General features: G+C 45.3%; 1 long non-coding RNA gene across 1 annotated transcript in view; it reads right to left on the bottom strand.

The window, feature by feature from the left end:
- LOC141969348 (uncharacterized) overlaps positions 1-7,765 on the bottom strand; it is a 30,696-nt gene extending 22,931 nt beyond the window's left edge. The window contains exon 1 of the long non-coding RNA XR_012635038.1: positions 7,654-7,765. This is a non-coding gene — a long non-coding RNA (uncharacterized LOC141969348). The remainder of the gene's footprint in view (positions 1-7,653) is intronic.
- Between the last annotated feature and the right edge of the window lie 7,585 nt (positions 7,766-15,350).

The following is a 15,350-nucleotide window of genomic DNA, read 5'->3' on the forward strand; positions in this document are numbered from 1 at the left end:
CAGCAGAGCCAGCAGAGGGACACCGTGTCCTGGGAACAAGGTATCTGCTCCTCCACGCTCAAGGGCCAGCAGAGAGACATCTCCCACCAAAGGCCTCTGCAGGCGCACCAGGTCCCAGGGCTGCAGCAGGAGGGAGGGTACAGACGGAGGAGTCTGCTCCGAGGCATGGGACAAGCTCACTGCGTTTTCCCTGCTAGTTCACAGGTGGAGACAAAAGGTCACTTTGGTCAATCAGTTTTAGAAGAACGCTTTTTGCTGTTAGCCTTTTTCCTCCCCTCTGCCCTCCCGCAGCATCCATCAGACTGCAGGTATTTTTATTTTGTTGCATGCGCCGCATCTGTGGAACCAATCGAGTTTTCAGCAAGAAAAGGAGTTCAAGTTGCCTCGCACGCACTCGGTTCTCTCTCCAGCAGCAGGCATCTGCCTTGGCACCCAAGGAGCAGTGCAAGCCCAACAGAAAACAGCTCTGCTAGCCTGGCCACGCTGTCTCTACTGCCGCTCCAACCCCCTGAATCCTCTTGAAATGACAGCCATGGAAAGAAATACTTTACCTAATCCATCCTTCAACTCCCTGTCCATTCCTGCCTAGTGAAAAGCAGCTTTGAACCCTTTAAGTTGGCACTGCACATCAAGAAGAGAACTTTGGGAATTCAAAGCTTTGGAAAACACACATGCAGAAGTCTCCGCATCCCTCCTGGACATGCGGGGAACCTGGCAGAATGGGCAGCTTTACACCAAGCTGCACAGGCAAATGCCAGCTCCACGTTCACAGTGCGAGGGGCTGTTTTTAGATTCAGTGTTTATACAACTAAACACACCAACATTGCCAGTAATGTGGCTCTGAGTTAGTCTGGTTACCAGAAACACTCATCTCATGTAAATCTGAGTCAGTTTCTTCAAATAGAAAGTCTGAAAATAAACATCAGCTAAATATTAATATCATGAATGCTACCTACCAACAGAAATACATTCCTCACATGATGTATTCAACTCGTATGTTACAAAGGAATGGTCAGAATAGAAACAATTTACCACTGCAAGTTTTTTTCCACATCTGAAGTCTTCTGCAAACTTTGCTTCTCCAGTGCTGAACTGTCAGTTCACCAGCACCACGAGAAACTGCAGCTAAGGTAACCTAGGCAAGCGGCCCCTCTCCTCTCCCTCAGTGTTATGACTGTAGAGTAAGGAGTTCTGTGCGCACCTCCGAGTCCTTGGCAGACTGTGGCCAGCAGGCCTGCCCCTGGCCCGTAGATCAGTGGATCTTCTTCCACTCTTAGGTTGCCACTTTGGGTGCAATTCTCCTAAGAAGGGCAGAACAGATCATCTGACAGTTGCAGTTTTCCTCTGCAGCAACCGTATATTTGTTAGAGGGCCAAAAGAGGCTATTACCAATGGAAGAGCTTTAATCCCTAGGAGGTAAGATGCACAAACTGCCCTTCCTCTACTGTTCGCCTCAGTCCGGGTACCTTGCACATGCTGCAACAACAATAATCCAAGGATCTCCTGCGCCGCATCAGCAATTACTCGTTTCTTTGGTCTACGCTCCCTTTCCATCAATGCTGCTGCTACATAATGCGCCACATCTGTCATTTTAGTCCCCAGAACGTTACAACATCCTGGCTCAGGCAACTGCAGAGTGGATGCTGCAGTGGTGGCATGTTACCCAAGCTCACTTCACCTCTTGCAGCCTTGCTACTTCCTCATCACAACCGCTACCTGAATTGTCACAATAAGCCCCTGGGGACATGCCTACACTCAGATGCAACTGAAGGGCATCCAGGAAAAGGACGCTGCATTCTACTCATAGACTTAAGGCATTGGACTTGGCCCACCCAATTGCTAAATGCTTGCGGGGGGAGAAGCAGAGTACAGGGGTTGGCTGTCACAGCGCTTGCAGCAGCATCTTTCGGCCGTGTGCTGTCCGTCGTGTCCCCCCCCCCCCTCCTTTCCCTGCAATGTCCTTCTTTGCTGAAGAGTTTTCAGACAGGGCTTTTGCTGCAGTGCATCAAAGAGCGGGTGACTTGCCAGCAAACCACAAAGTGTTCCCTCCTCTTCACTTCTCCCCCATCTACCCAACGCACACCAGCTGATTCTCAGCAATTGGACACGGAACGACTGCCTAGCCTGTCTGTAGGACCCAGTCTGCAAGGATGAGGTGGTCTTATTTACACCACCCCTCCTTCAAATTCCTCCAGGTGTGCACAAGGATCCTGCTCGGTTTTACCCTCTGTGCGCCATAACCACATCTATACAGCTTCCCTGCAGAGCACTCCTGCCTCTGTCCTGAGGCACACTGACTTTACCAGCTCTATAGGCACAGCAGCCTTGGAGCTAGGAATATTTCCTGGTATTCAGCCCAAGGTGTCTCTCCTCAGGGCTGCAACCCAGTGTTCTAACTCACATGCTTTTCCACAGTCCAGGTTAATCCCGAGATCAGCTTCAGTGACCCGTGCCCTCCTGCCCTCCAGTTCAAGGATACTTCAGGCCCCTCTTTGCCTAGAGCTGTTCAAATGCCGCTCTCTGAAGCCCAGCAGGCACTTCCGAGCACTTCTACAAACTGTGCAAGGCAGACAGGTTAAGGTTGAAATGTTCTGCCACTGACAGTGCTGCTGCATTAGCACAGCCATGCCTTCTGTCAAAAAAAAAGTATGTTCTTTACTACATGTAAAGATACACTCTGGTATCCCCTGGGAGAAGGTCTACGTGGGGGAGCATTTCAGAGCCTGGGAGCAACACAGGAACCAGAACCCAGCACCTCAGGGGTAACCTCAACTTTCTCCCCACTATCCCCAGTCTGGCAGTGACCTTCAAAGTTGAAAATGGTTCTCCACATCACCTCCCTTTGTTTAATCAAACAGTACATAACCAGCCCACTCTCCACCTTTTTTGAATGACAGGACTGGCAAAGGACTTATGACTGATGCTAACTTACAATCCACTGGTATTTTAAACCTAAACATTTCACCAACAATTCAAGGTCAACAGCTAGTTCAAGGCCATGTCCAAGCTTGTCTTGAATATAATAGGCTCTTGCCTGTGAGCTTTCTGGGGCAGGGACCTTACTTTGTTTTCACAGGATCCAACACAGCTTCTGCTGCTAAACCAAGTGAAGGGCATCTTCAGTAAGGACACCCTCACTTAATTTTGTTCTTTAAGAGAAGAGCAGCATACTTTCTATTCATCACAAGAAAGCTTTTAAAATGAGGTAAGCCTCACCCTCTGTTTATAAATGTACATAGCTGTTTGCTGCAGAATATTGATGCAAATTAAAACCCATTTAGATTTGCCAAATTTTAGTTCTTCCTCACTCAGCAGTAGGGACTGTCCCTTCTCAAAAGATCAGTTGTCTGAAAAGCAGGGGGAAGGCACAAGGAGGGTAGCCGAATGGCAACCCCGTTGCAGCTTCGCTCTCCCAACATAATTAGAAATTCTAAAGGCTGAGCTGGAAAAATTACATCTTAAGAACATCTATGCCCAGGCATAGAGGTAGGAGAAAAAAACATTAAGATTCCTGTCTCATGGGAATTTTTGTGTTCACGTGTCAGACAGGAATGGGCAGAAAGCACTTTACAGCAGTTGGTAAGGCTTTTTAATACACTGGTGCATCACATCACACAACTGAGCCAACAATTTCCCCCACCCCTTGCACTCCTGCTCACTCTGGATTCCGCAGTGATTCTTCTTTCAGAGCCAACTGGAAGAATCTGCAGAGGTTTTGCAAGCAGCCGCCTCTCTCCCTTGCCCCAATCCCAATTTTCAGGTCGGTGGAAAAATAGGCAAGACTGTTAAATGTTTTAAGTTGTTCAGTAAGGGAAGGCAATCTTCCTGTTCCTCACAGGAACGGGCATTACCAGTGACCCTCCAGTTGGGGTCCAGTTGCCATTTTTAAATTCCCTTTTGTATAAGAGATGCTGCCTCATATCACTTCTGTATTTCTTCACTCATAAAACCAGATCTCTTGGAAGAAACAAACTTACAACACGTGAGTTTGCTGCAGTGCTAGTTAACACCCATGGAGTATGTCACCCATTAAGGCGGGAGGGAAAGAAGCAGTAAGTATTAGCTTGGAAATAAGCTACATCCCTACAGCCTAGCGTGCAGCCTGCTGTTGCAGTACACTGCACGAAAGGCAAGAGCTAAAACATACCGTAGACATATCCAGACATTTAAAGGATATCTGCCTTTCGCAGTGGGGTACCAGGCGCAGAATCCGTGACCTTCCCAAAAATACATGCTGCCATTTAACCCAATCTTTCTTAACCCTTTCTGTACCAGCGCCTGGAAATAGATAACGAAAAGTCAGTAGCAACAAGCAAGCCACCATTTAAGTCCCACTCATTAAACATGTGGTGAAGCAGAGTCATCCGAGGCTCTGGTAGCAGTGTTGGCTATAACCACAAATAATTTGGTCTGGCATATCTGTGCAAGCTCAGGAGCCCCAAGAGCAGGCACTAGGCATAAACCTCCTCACATTTTATAAAGCTAGTATTTTCTCAACATGTCTTACTCTTAATAAAAAAAAAAAAAAAAAAAAAAGAGACTCTAGCAGGAACAAACATTTCAGGCAGCCCAAAATGCTAAAACCTCACTCTAGACTCAATATGGCAGCTGGGAAAAGATCACTGCTTTCCAGATCACAGACTGGCATTAAAGGAAGAAATCAGCTGAAATACAGTCCTTCACCAGACACAGCAAAGTTCAGATTTCAGAGGCACCAAATTTATGCAGTTGGGCTTTTCAGCACACTGCCTTACATTATCTCCACACTACCTGAGTATCTATCGTGTTGGATTGCTGTAGGCGTAGCACAGAAGTTTAAGGTGGTATTGGAGATGCTATGAACTCCTGTTAAGATTTAATGGGTACTGAGGAGGCCTTCCCAGGTCTGCAAAGCAAGAACTGCTACGGGAGCAGGGGATATAGGAGGACAGATAGCACAAAGTACACCCTATCCTCCCTCCCCCAACCCTTACACTCTGGTGTTATTTTGTCTTTCGCAACTTTTCCTCCCGTTGCTCAGCACTTAAAAGGTTCTTTGCCCTTAGTTTCCTTATAGCAGCATGTAATCAGTTGTACTTCACCTGAATAGATTACCAGTGTGATGACACTTCAATACAAGGACTACTATTGGAAATGCACAAATCTTGGATTCGGCTCATTTTTGTCCTCTATAATCATTCTTATTTTCTATATCTGGTAGACAGTCATCTTGCCAAGTTTTCAAGGAGACATGAAGAGAGCCCTTTTAAGAGGCTCTCATGCCCACTTCTAGAAAGGCGAACTCCAGAGAACACAACCTGATTCCCTGCAGTTCCCAGGCTTTCACCACTTGTACCACCTTTGGTGAAGTCTTGTCTTCTGTTCAATTTTAGAGCACTTGTTTTTTCCTTAAGGCAGAGACCGATAGGCTTTTATGCTGATTACCCTTCCACAACGCCCATATGTTGGAACACCCTGTCACATTCATTATTCCTTGGCGATTTACATCAAGCCTGGTGTTAACTCAGTTACTTATATTTTGTTCCTGTTGCACCGATTAGAGCGATTCTTCGTAAATGCCACAAACTTATGCGTAAGTACTTTACAAATGAACTTAAGTCTCTTTGCTCATTAGTATGATGACGTAAAAAACACAGAAGTAACACAGGAGTAGTGGGCTGCAGCCTGCATCGCAACCATTTGAGTTTCAATTGCTTTAACTTGTGATTCAAGGTTTCATCCTTCCATCTCCCCTTCTGTCTTCAAGACTTGGGGCCAGAGATATCTCTGATGGAAGATCGGAAAGTTTTATTGAATTTAAACGAACGCCTTTGCAGCTGAGGGTGCCTAGGGGCTGGTCTCTACCATCAGCTTGCATTGCGTGACCTTGAGAGATCAAGCTTTGGTCCCAGCTCCCCTTCTCTGTGATGAGGATAACACTTACCTTTCCTACAGATCTGACTCACTTGTCTTAGTCCTTGTGCAAGCACTCGATAAAAAAGCCACCACAATTACAGATCTCATCAATGTAAACATACACTACTACGCTCAAATAAAGTTGCAGACACAAGTAATTGCCTCAGCCCCAGTGGGGACAAGAACACCCTTCCTGTTGTCAAGAGACATCACTAAAAAGGGAAGTCAAATATTTAGTCATTTCAGGTGCTGCTAATGTCATCCAGCAGCAAGCCCAGGGCAGCAGCACGGATCTAACCTGGTATGTGCTGCTGAGTAGCTTCCCCCCCCTCGCCCCCAGACACACAATATCAAATCCATATCTACAGGGATTTCAGCACAGCTGACTTCACTGCTATTGCAACAGAACTGATAATTGCTCAAACTGCATTTTCCCCCTTGCCCCATTCATTCATACAGTCAGCAAGACCCTGGAAGTGCGAAGAAGCTACATTTCAATTAATATCGGTATTTTTATACTAGGAAAATACAAGCTGCTAGCACACATTTATGTCCAAGTGAATTTATTTTTTTTTTAATAGTTCAAAATTCAGTCCTCGTGACATTAACAAATTGTTAACGAAGTGTTCAGACTGCACATTTCTCCAGAAAATGCAAGTCTAACTTCTGCAGAAAAAGGCTGGGCTAACACATTTCAATGCAAATTCAACTTTTGAAGGCTGCAGGAAGATATTAATGCTTGGAGGTCATGAGACCACTTCTCGATTCCCAAGACACACTTTTTAAGCTCAGTTCAGCAGACACCAGCGCACAAGGACACGGTCTTTTGGGAGAAGGGTGCTGAAGCTGAGGTCTGAGTCTGGACATTTCAGGAACCAACTGGTTTTTAACTGATCGGTGAAAAATCGGAGGTAAAGGCGAGTCGATTGGGGCTGCAAACCCCCCGATTCCAGCTGGCAGCTCCGGAGAGCTCAGGAGGAGCACGGAAAGGGGAATCCCTGGCTAAGGCTGCTGCTTTGCAGATCACTTGAAGGAGAAAAGCTCTGGCACTACTGCACTCTTAAAGCCGCAGCGTCCAATTTCCCCTTCGTCCTCCTGTATCCTGCCACACAACCCCCAGTTTCTCTGGGGGGGTGACAGGGAGTGAGAGTGGGGAGACGAGCTGAGAAAAGCGTCCAAAAAAGGGGCAAGGAGGGGAGATGCAAGAAGTTTCCTTTGCTGAAGTACTGCATCAGCAGCAAGTCAGTGCGCCCTGATGCACTCCTGCAAAGGCTCTGCAGCTGAGCACAGGGCTCGGACTGCAGCACAACTGCACCAGCCTAAAGGCATTAAAAACCCACCACCTGCCTGGAAATCAGCAGCAGAGAGAATGCGAAACCAGAGCTCCGGACAAGTCATTTTAGCGGGTTTAGTTCTGGTTGGGGAGAGGGGGGTGTTTTGTTGTGGTTTTTGTTTGTTTTAAAAAAGCAGATTAAAAAAAAAAAAAAAAGACTTCACTGATTCAGCCTCCCTCATATTGGTCCCAAGGAGAATTAGAAAGGCAAAAAGGAAACGAACTGAATGAAGTTTAATTAGCCAGCACACAACAGAAGTTGGACTTAAATCTTTTATCACAGACAACCCTGCAGGAGGAAAGACCACAGCCTCTTTAAAATGCCTCTCTTCCTAAAAGAGCATGCAAAGGGAAGAGCTTCCATTAAACCAGGTTAGGAAACACACACACCACCACCCCCTCCCACCGAAGTTGTCTCTTCTTACCCCAAATCCACTCGGGAGAGCTGTGCTTTCTCAGGGATGAAGCGTTGTCTAGAGCAGCAAAAGTTGCAGACTGCTTCTCCTGGGAGGGAGGCAGGACCTGGCATAAGTAGTGTCAGACGGGTCCTTGCACTGAAGTGATGCCGGGAGAGCCCAGAGCTGTTCAGACAAGCAAGGGAAAAAAAAAAAAAAAAAAAAAAAAAAAAGGGGGGGGGAGGGGGAGTTAAAAAGTCTTAAATCCCTGACACTGCAAGAACCCTGATCCTATAGGATTGTGTCTAAAAAGCAAGCGCTTGCTCTCTGTAGAGCCGTATCTCCTGACGAGGTGGAGACTGAGCCGTTGGATTCCCTGCTGGGTTTTCTCACCTGGTGCTGTTGCTCTTGCAAAAGCAAAAATGAAAAGCAAATCAGATAATCTGCAGAAGCCTCTCAAACATGCTCTGCGCCCAGGTGAGCTAGGCTGGATTTGGGGTGCAGGCTGGAACTTACTTAGAAGTCAGCAGTGGCTTCGCAGGCAAACAAGCTGGAAAGCTGCAGAGAAGGGAGAGTGCTCTGCGACTTGCATCTGTAAGGATGGGGGTGACTGGAAAAATGGGGAAAAAAACCCTCATTGTCTGTGGTAGTGCTAACACCAGTCTTAACCATATCAAAAATTCAGACAGAAGCTGCAAATATTAAAACTGAAAAAAAAAACCCAACCCCACACCCCAAAAAACCAAAAGCTCACACCTTCCAAAAACATTTAACAGGGCCAGGTTTTTTCCTGATACACAGAACAGCGTAAAGCCTGATCCATAGACCTATCACTACCTTCAGCAAAGCTATGTTGTTTTAAACCAGCCCAGGCCTAGAAAAGCTTTTTGCACTTAATTCCTGCCTCTCATTGGTTTGACAGAATGCACCATTTATCCTTCAGCTGTTCCATTGATTAAGCCATTGGAAGGCTACAGCTAATGGAGCTGAGCAGACCCCGGTATTTCATGGGGGATTCAGCTCCTCTTTTCATGGCAGAGAGATTCAGTGAGCACAGAGAGAAGATGCACCAGTCCCTTTTCCTCCGTTTCATGCAAGTGAGAGTCAGCGCTATGGAACAAAAGGATTAGTGCCCAAAGAAGAGAATTCACTTTACATCCTAGAGATACCAACTACTAATGATTTCTGGTTCTGTTATTCTAGTCTCCAGTGTTCAGTGAGACTGAGGAAGGGGAAATCAGTTTAAACTCAAGGTTATTGTAGGATACTGCCACGGGGACAACTGAGGCAGGCAGCATTTAAAATCTGTGGGCAAAAGCTGTACAGCAAGCTGGCTCTGGAACCAACAGTTGCAGAGTGACAGTTTTGAAACATGTTAATTTTTCATCCACATACTTCAATGCACCATAGCAAAATGCCAAGTGTACATCAGGGTCAATCTAAATTTATTATTGCCTTGTGGTACCACCCTTGAAAGCTTTTAGATCAAGTTTTCAGATATGCTGATTATCTGCATCCAAGAGAGTCCTGGCACTGACTGGAAAGCCTTTTTCTTCCTTTTCACATTCATTGCTTTTCCATTTGGAGATTAGTTTTTTGACTGGACTACTTACCCCTGCCTGCCAGTTGCATAACCCAAGGCAGAGGATACCTGTTCTTTGCCAGGCAAGATGCAGTACATGCAGGGTATGGTCTGCATTCAGCATGCCAGTCATTACCACCCACTCAGCAGAGGTCTAGCCTAGGATTCCGGGGACTGGGTCAGTTTTTACTTTTTTTACACCTGTTGCATAAGATAACATACTTGATTCTTCTGATTTTACACAGATAAGAGCAGAGACACATATTCAGATTTGTATTTATAGTTCCTCGTGCCTTGCTGCCAGCATTGTACTGCTGCAGCTACTGCATGGTAGAATTAGCATGAACAGGCAGGATAGTCTCAGTGTAAAAAACCCACTGCCTCTGCAGGCCTTGGGCGAAAGTAGGCTAAAACCAGCAGCAAAGTGTGTTACTGAACTGTCAGTTACTGAAATTACATACATCTTTGCCAAGGCTTTGAAAACACTGATTTACCAAAGGGTTTCACAATACTTTGAGGCCACTCACTCTACAAACCAGAAACACATAGCTAATCTGTAGTAGGAAAGATGAGGAAAAGCACCACTTTAGAAACAAATCTGCTGTGCACAGATGCAATAAGCCCAGGAACGCACCGATCAACACACACCATCCCTAACTCTGCACCAATTCGCTGCTGCAACACAGTCCATTAATAGTAACATGGTTGTGCATTTGGTGCATTTCACTGTTACAGGAGAACAAATACATCATGATGAAGGATTTTGGTTTTGAACTTTATCTATTGGTCTAATCTTCATGTGGCATTGAGATAAGGGCAGAGGGATGTCTTTCAACTTTGCTTTCCCACTCAGCTCTCAAGACACTCAGAGAAAACCTTTGGCTTCCTCAGCTGTATCCATGCAGTTCAGCTGTTGTGGAGTGCAGCAGTCCTGGGCTGATCAGCTTTCTGATAAGAAGTGCAAGACAGCTCTGCTGCAGTATTATGCCATCAAATACTTCCTAGGTCATTATTTATATCATAACATAAAGGTGGTTGGTAGATAGTGGGTTTGCTTTTATTGCAGTTTCAAAAACTTCTTGGATAGAAGAAATAACCTTATTGCAATGGGTAAACCTGTATCACTCAATAAGAATTCAATATAAAGGTGGACACTGGCATTCAGCGTTGCAGTGTTCACTCAGAATGATAAAACCTAGGACTGAAGATGTGAAAGTCAGAGCAAGAGCTAAAATATTCCTCGACTAGGAAGTCTCCATCTTTGAAGGTTTCTTCTCACATGCGTGCTATTTATATAATGTTAATTTGGGGTGGGCTTTTATTTTTTGTTGGTTTGGTTTATTTTTAAATCTAGGACAATATGCCCAATACTAGTTACACATGAAACTGATTACCAGCACAGCAACATCCATTATTAATTTCCAGAGTTCAGCGTGTCAATCTTCATCAATCAGTATTTGCCTAAGGCACAGTAACTATTAAACTCCAATCAAGGATGTTTTGGGGAACTTGAGGTAGCTCAATGATTACAGTACTCCCTACACGCCTGTCTTCTGCCCACCTTTTATATCACAAGTCAAGAAAAGCAATTTCTTACTTACCCAGCCCCAAAGTGTTTGGAGAAAGCCAGCATTGTTCATGGACAAAGTACTGCCACAGTAGAGTTAAGCCTTCAAAGACTAGTGGTTTCAATTCCTGCGCGCTCCAGAAGCTGTCAGAGCCAGCCAGCAACACAAGTTACCTGCCCTGTGCTTCTTTCTGAAGTAAATTAACTGATTATGATACAGACTCAACTGCTGAAGCTCTTAATCAGTCTGGATCACATTGAGAACAGTTCGTGTTAGAGAACAAACAAGGGAAGATGGTTACTCTCAACAGCGAGGGCAGAGGCAATCTCTTCATCAGTGAACTGCCTTTGCTTATCTTGAGGAGACAGATTTTAGTCCATCTCTACATACTATGTGTATAACAATAGAGCGGTAGTTGCTTTATGATTTTTTTTTTCCTTAGTATAGGTACAACTTTTGTAGTTAATGCACTTAGAGGTCCTCAGGAGCCACAAGTAACGTATTCAGCTACTGAAAGCTAAGCAAAACTGCCTAGCTTCCTTTGTCCTCATGCACAAGAGGAAGATAGTATTTCCCTACGTTACAATGAAAAAAGAACATGCTTAGCCTAGAACTTCCACTTCCATGCTTTTTTAGCCCAAGACTAAACAGGGGGCTGAAGGCAGCTTGTCCCAGCGCAGGAATTCCTGGGGAAGATGCCAGCACTTTATCTTTAATCTGCTGATCAAGCTGATGAGAGCATCACTTTGTTAGAACAAAAGGCAGAAAGTAGGCACAGCTTACTTGATTGATCACTTCTGTTTTGATTCAGGTAGATTACTTGGTGAAGATTAGCTCTCCTCCCCCCCAACTCCTTTCCCCTTGTCACTGCTTTAATGGAGTATTTGTGTTGCAGCTTCAGCCTGGTTGCTGAGGGATGGCAGACTGCATCACTACTGCAGCAATGCTGCTGAAGGACTCATCTAGGCTTGGTGACAGAACTTTACAGTGGGGCATTAAGCCATGTTTTAGTCCCATGACTGGTTGGGGATAGCAGCAGAGAGGTAATTGAATTAGCTAGTAATACCATTCACTCAAGCTTCACAGCAAGTCAGCTGTGTTAAGACACTTTCCTGCCCCCCTCAAGCAGCACACCTGTGAGGCACTCACTGGACATGATTTCTACAGCTTAAAAGCTATAGTTTAAAAAGGAAAGTCGACAAACAATAGAAACAGAAGCTCTTAAGAGGCAGCATTACTCTAATAGTCTCTCACCTTGGAGTGTCTCAGCTTTACTTTGATGCTAATCTCTTTAAGAGCCAAGCTGTCCAGACAGAACACCAGAGCAGTTGGGTCTTGGGAACATCACCCACCGTTCCTGTGACAGTCCTGCATAGATCAGCTTTCCAGCCTCTAAACAAAGTTTGTCTGGATGTACAGAGATGGCATCGTTTAATACCAAACAGACGTAAGTATTTAAATCTAAACTTCTTAAACTGGATTGGAGATTTCCCTCTATCAGGCCTATTCAAGGCTTTAAGTGAGCGTGCTTAACCACAAACCAACTCCAAGCACAACTGCAGCTCCAGAACTCATTAAGTAGCTAAGTCATTGACTTGCCCCAACAGCCATAACAAAGCCCCTCTTTCTTACTCCCTCCCACACCAGTTTAAGAACCACTGTTATGATTTTTACAGTCTGGTTTTCCAGAAGCCACAAGACAGTAATTTTATTTTCTAAGAAGCCCAGCTGCTGTACAGCTGTTCTTTATTGCTTCACAGCCGAAGTTAACGGCCTTACTCAAAATCATGTGAGCTTGATAGTCAGGGACTTCAGTGCTCTCCCGGACACTTGTCTCCCCAGCACAGTGAGTGCCCAAGCTGCACCAGGCTCTGCAGCAGCATGACCAAGCAGGGCTCCCAGTTCATGAAACAACACACAAGAACTGAGGAATGATAAAGCATCCACAGAAATTACTCAGTCATTTACAGCCACATCTATAGATCATTGGCAGGAGATGCCTTTGCAGAGGTTAATAAATTTGGCAGATACCAGGCGAGTTTCTTCTAAGATTCCTTCATCAAAAGCTGGCTATACGAAGCACACCTTACCTCTTCAAAGCAGGACAAACCCCATCCTGGCTCAGTTTCACCTCTCCCCACCTTGAGGCTAGTCTGTGAACGAAACACAAAAGGGCAACAAGATCCCACTACATCAAGCTCCTTTTTTTATATTGTTTTACCCCCTCCTAACTGAAGAACCACTTACTACGGACTAGCTATGCCAAAATAACAACCTTTACTAGGGTTTCTAAGCTAGAGTCTCTCAAATGATAAGCTGCTCTCTTCAGCTTAATACTTCCCCTGAAACACCTTTAAACACCAACCAGAACAGCTCTTTTTCCTATAGAGTTTTTATTTGCTTGTAGAACATCTGGCACCTTAATGCCCCCTCCCTTTTAGTCATTTTTTGGCATCACATGTCTCATCTGTCACACTGGACCTGTTTCCCTTAAAGGAGCATGCAACTGAGCAAGTCTGAAAAGGCACTGACAAAACCACACTTTTTCTGACCAATGCACATTCCAATCCAAACCATCATCCTGATAAAATCTTACTTGCCCCAAATTATGAGATGTTAGAGCTCCTTAATGAAACAGCTCAGATATTTTTAACATCATCAAAAAACCTATTTTATCTTCTGACCTACAGCTCAGAAATAGCTGCACCATTTTTTTTCAGAGACTTCCAAAAAATGACTGCACAGAGTGACACCACCACCCCCCCCCCCTCAATTTCAGCCTCAATATTTAAAGTTCGGAATCATATCACTAGCTGAAAACAGGGTCTTTCAACAGGAGATGTTAACCAACTGCTGCTACTCCCAACTTCCAGCTCTATCTGTAATAATAACAGGCACAAGTGACCAGGGCCTCAGCTGTTTATCTCATTCAGTGTGCCAGAAATATGCAGTAGGGAGATTTGCACTTTAATGATTTCTGCTCAAGTAGATGGCAAAGCCCCTTTTTCTTCCAGAACAGAAAACAGACTGTAAAAGGAGATTGCAGTTTACCACTTCTCACAGTCAGCTATACCTAAACAGACCCAGATTAGCTTCTGAGAGCTAAGCAAGCTTTGTCATCGGGTCATCAAGGGGTTAAATACATAGCTATGGGATATAGCACAGATTCACCTAAGCTTCTTGCTAAATGTACTGTGTAGTAATATCACACAGAAGAGTAAGGGGAGATCTCTGGAGCTGGATTATTTGTCCAGCTGGCTCTTTCAGATGAGTTATTTACCCCCTCACCAAGTCTAATGTGTTACATTTCATCACTTGAGTTATGCTTGTGATCTACCCTCTGCTGGGTGCAGGAATTTCAGGAATAGGGCCGCCGTTAGTGGCGTTCAGACTTCGCCCAGACCAAAGCTGCATTAGTAACATGGTCGGAATCATAAAGCGATGTGGAATGTGAAGCAGGGCAGGCTGCAGTCTCCCTCAGCCCTCATGTGGACCCGTATCTTTGCAGGCAAACCGAGGTGCGACCACTCTGTGTCACTCTGACACCTTGGCAATACTGTAAAGGGTCATTTTGAGATCAGACACACAGGCTGATGCCAGAACCTTCAGAACAGAATGGTGAAGAAGGTTATGGTGCCAAGAAATTATACTGTAAATATAATTCAAAGTTATATCACAAATATAACGCGAGGCTTGTCTCATATATGTAATGTCATCGCTAGATTACCAGCCTGAGCAGCAAGGTACCCCAATTCTGTTCTCAGTTTTGTCAAGGTGACTCAGTTTCCCCATCTGTAAAGTAGCTGTGGTAAAGTGTATCTCTTTGTATAAAATAATTTGAGACCTTTGAGTGAAAAAGAGGGTAGGAATGGGGTTTAGTCTTGCCGTATAATGTAATGCCATTTATTACTGGATACAGTTACAGCTATTTATAAGTTTGCTTTACAGCTCCTTGCTATTGCCATACAAATCACGGTTTGCAAAAATACAGCATTTTCTGAGGGCTGGGATGGTGTCTGTGAGGTCTGGCTGGCCAGGGCTCTGAACAAAGGAGTTTTTAATATTCGTATTAATTTTACATGTTGCATCATGGGGAGCTGGTGGAATCCACGATTAGAGCCCTGGTGTAGCCGTGGGCCCAGTGCTAGCGGAGACCCTGACTGGCTGCAGCCTGCCGGGATCTCGGAGCCAGGGCCTGTGAAGATTTCCATACCTTAACGTACTTAGTGCGGCCAGCTAGGGAAACGATAGCTGTGGCATTGTTCACCCCGGTGAATTTGAAGACAACAGCTGAGCGCCAGTGGAAGTTTTACACGGTACCAGGACATTTTATCAGAGCGCTCTGCTGCGTGCCTGCTTGGGTGGTGGGGGGAGTTTGCAGAGTTTTGCTTCTCTTCTGTCTGCCTCTGATCGCTCCACCTGCCCTCCCCAACCCTGATGAGTCTACAAGCACTGTCAGGTTGAGCTGGAACGCGCTCCAGGAGGTTCGCTGGGCATTCCCTTTGTTCAGGGGACGGAGGACTGGAGTTGTGGCTCCTCGTGTGCAGTGGCAAAGTCGGATGCGAGAGTCACGGGAA

This window comes from Athene noctua, chromosome 22, assembly GCF_965140245.1.
Source record: "Athene noctua chromosome 22, bAthNoc1.hap1.1, whole genome shotgun sequence".
NCBI classification, from domain to species: Eukaryota; Metazoa; Chordata; class Aves; order Strigiformes; family Strigidae; genus Athene; species Athene noctua.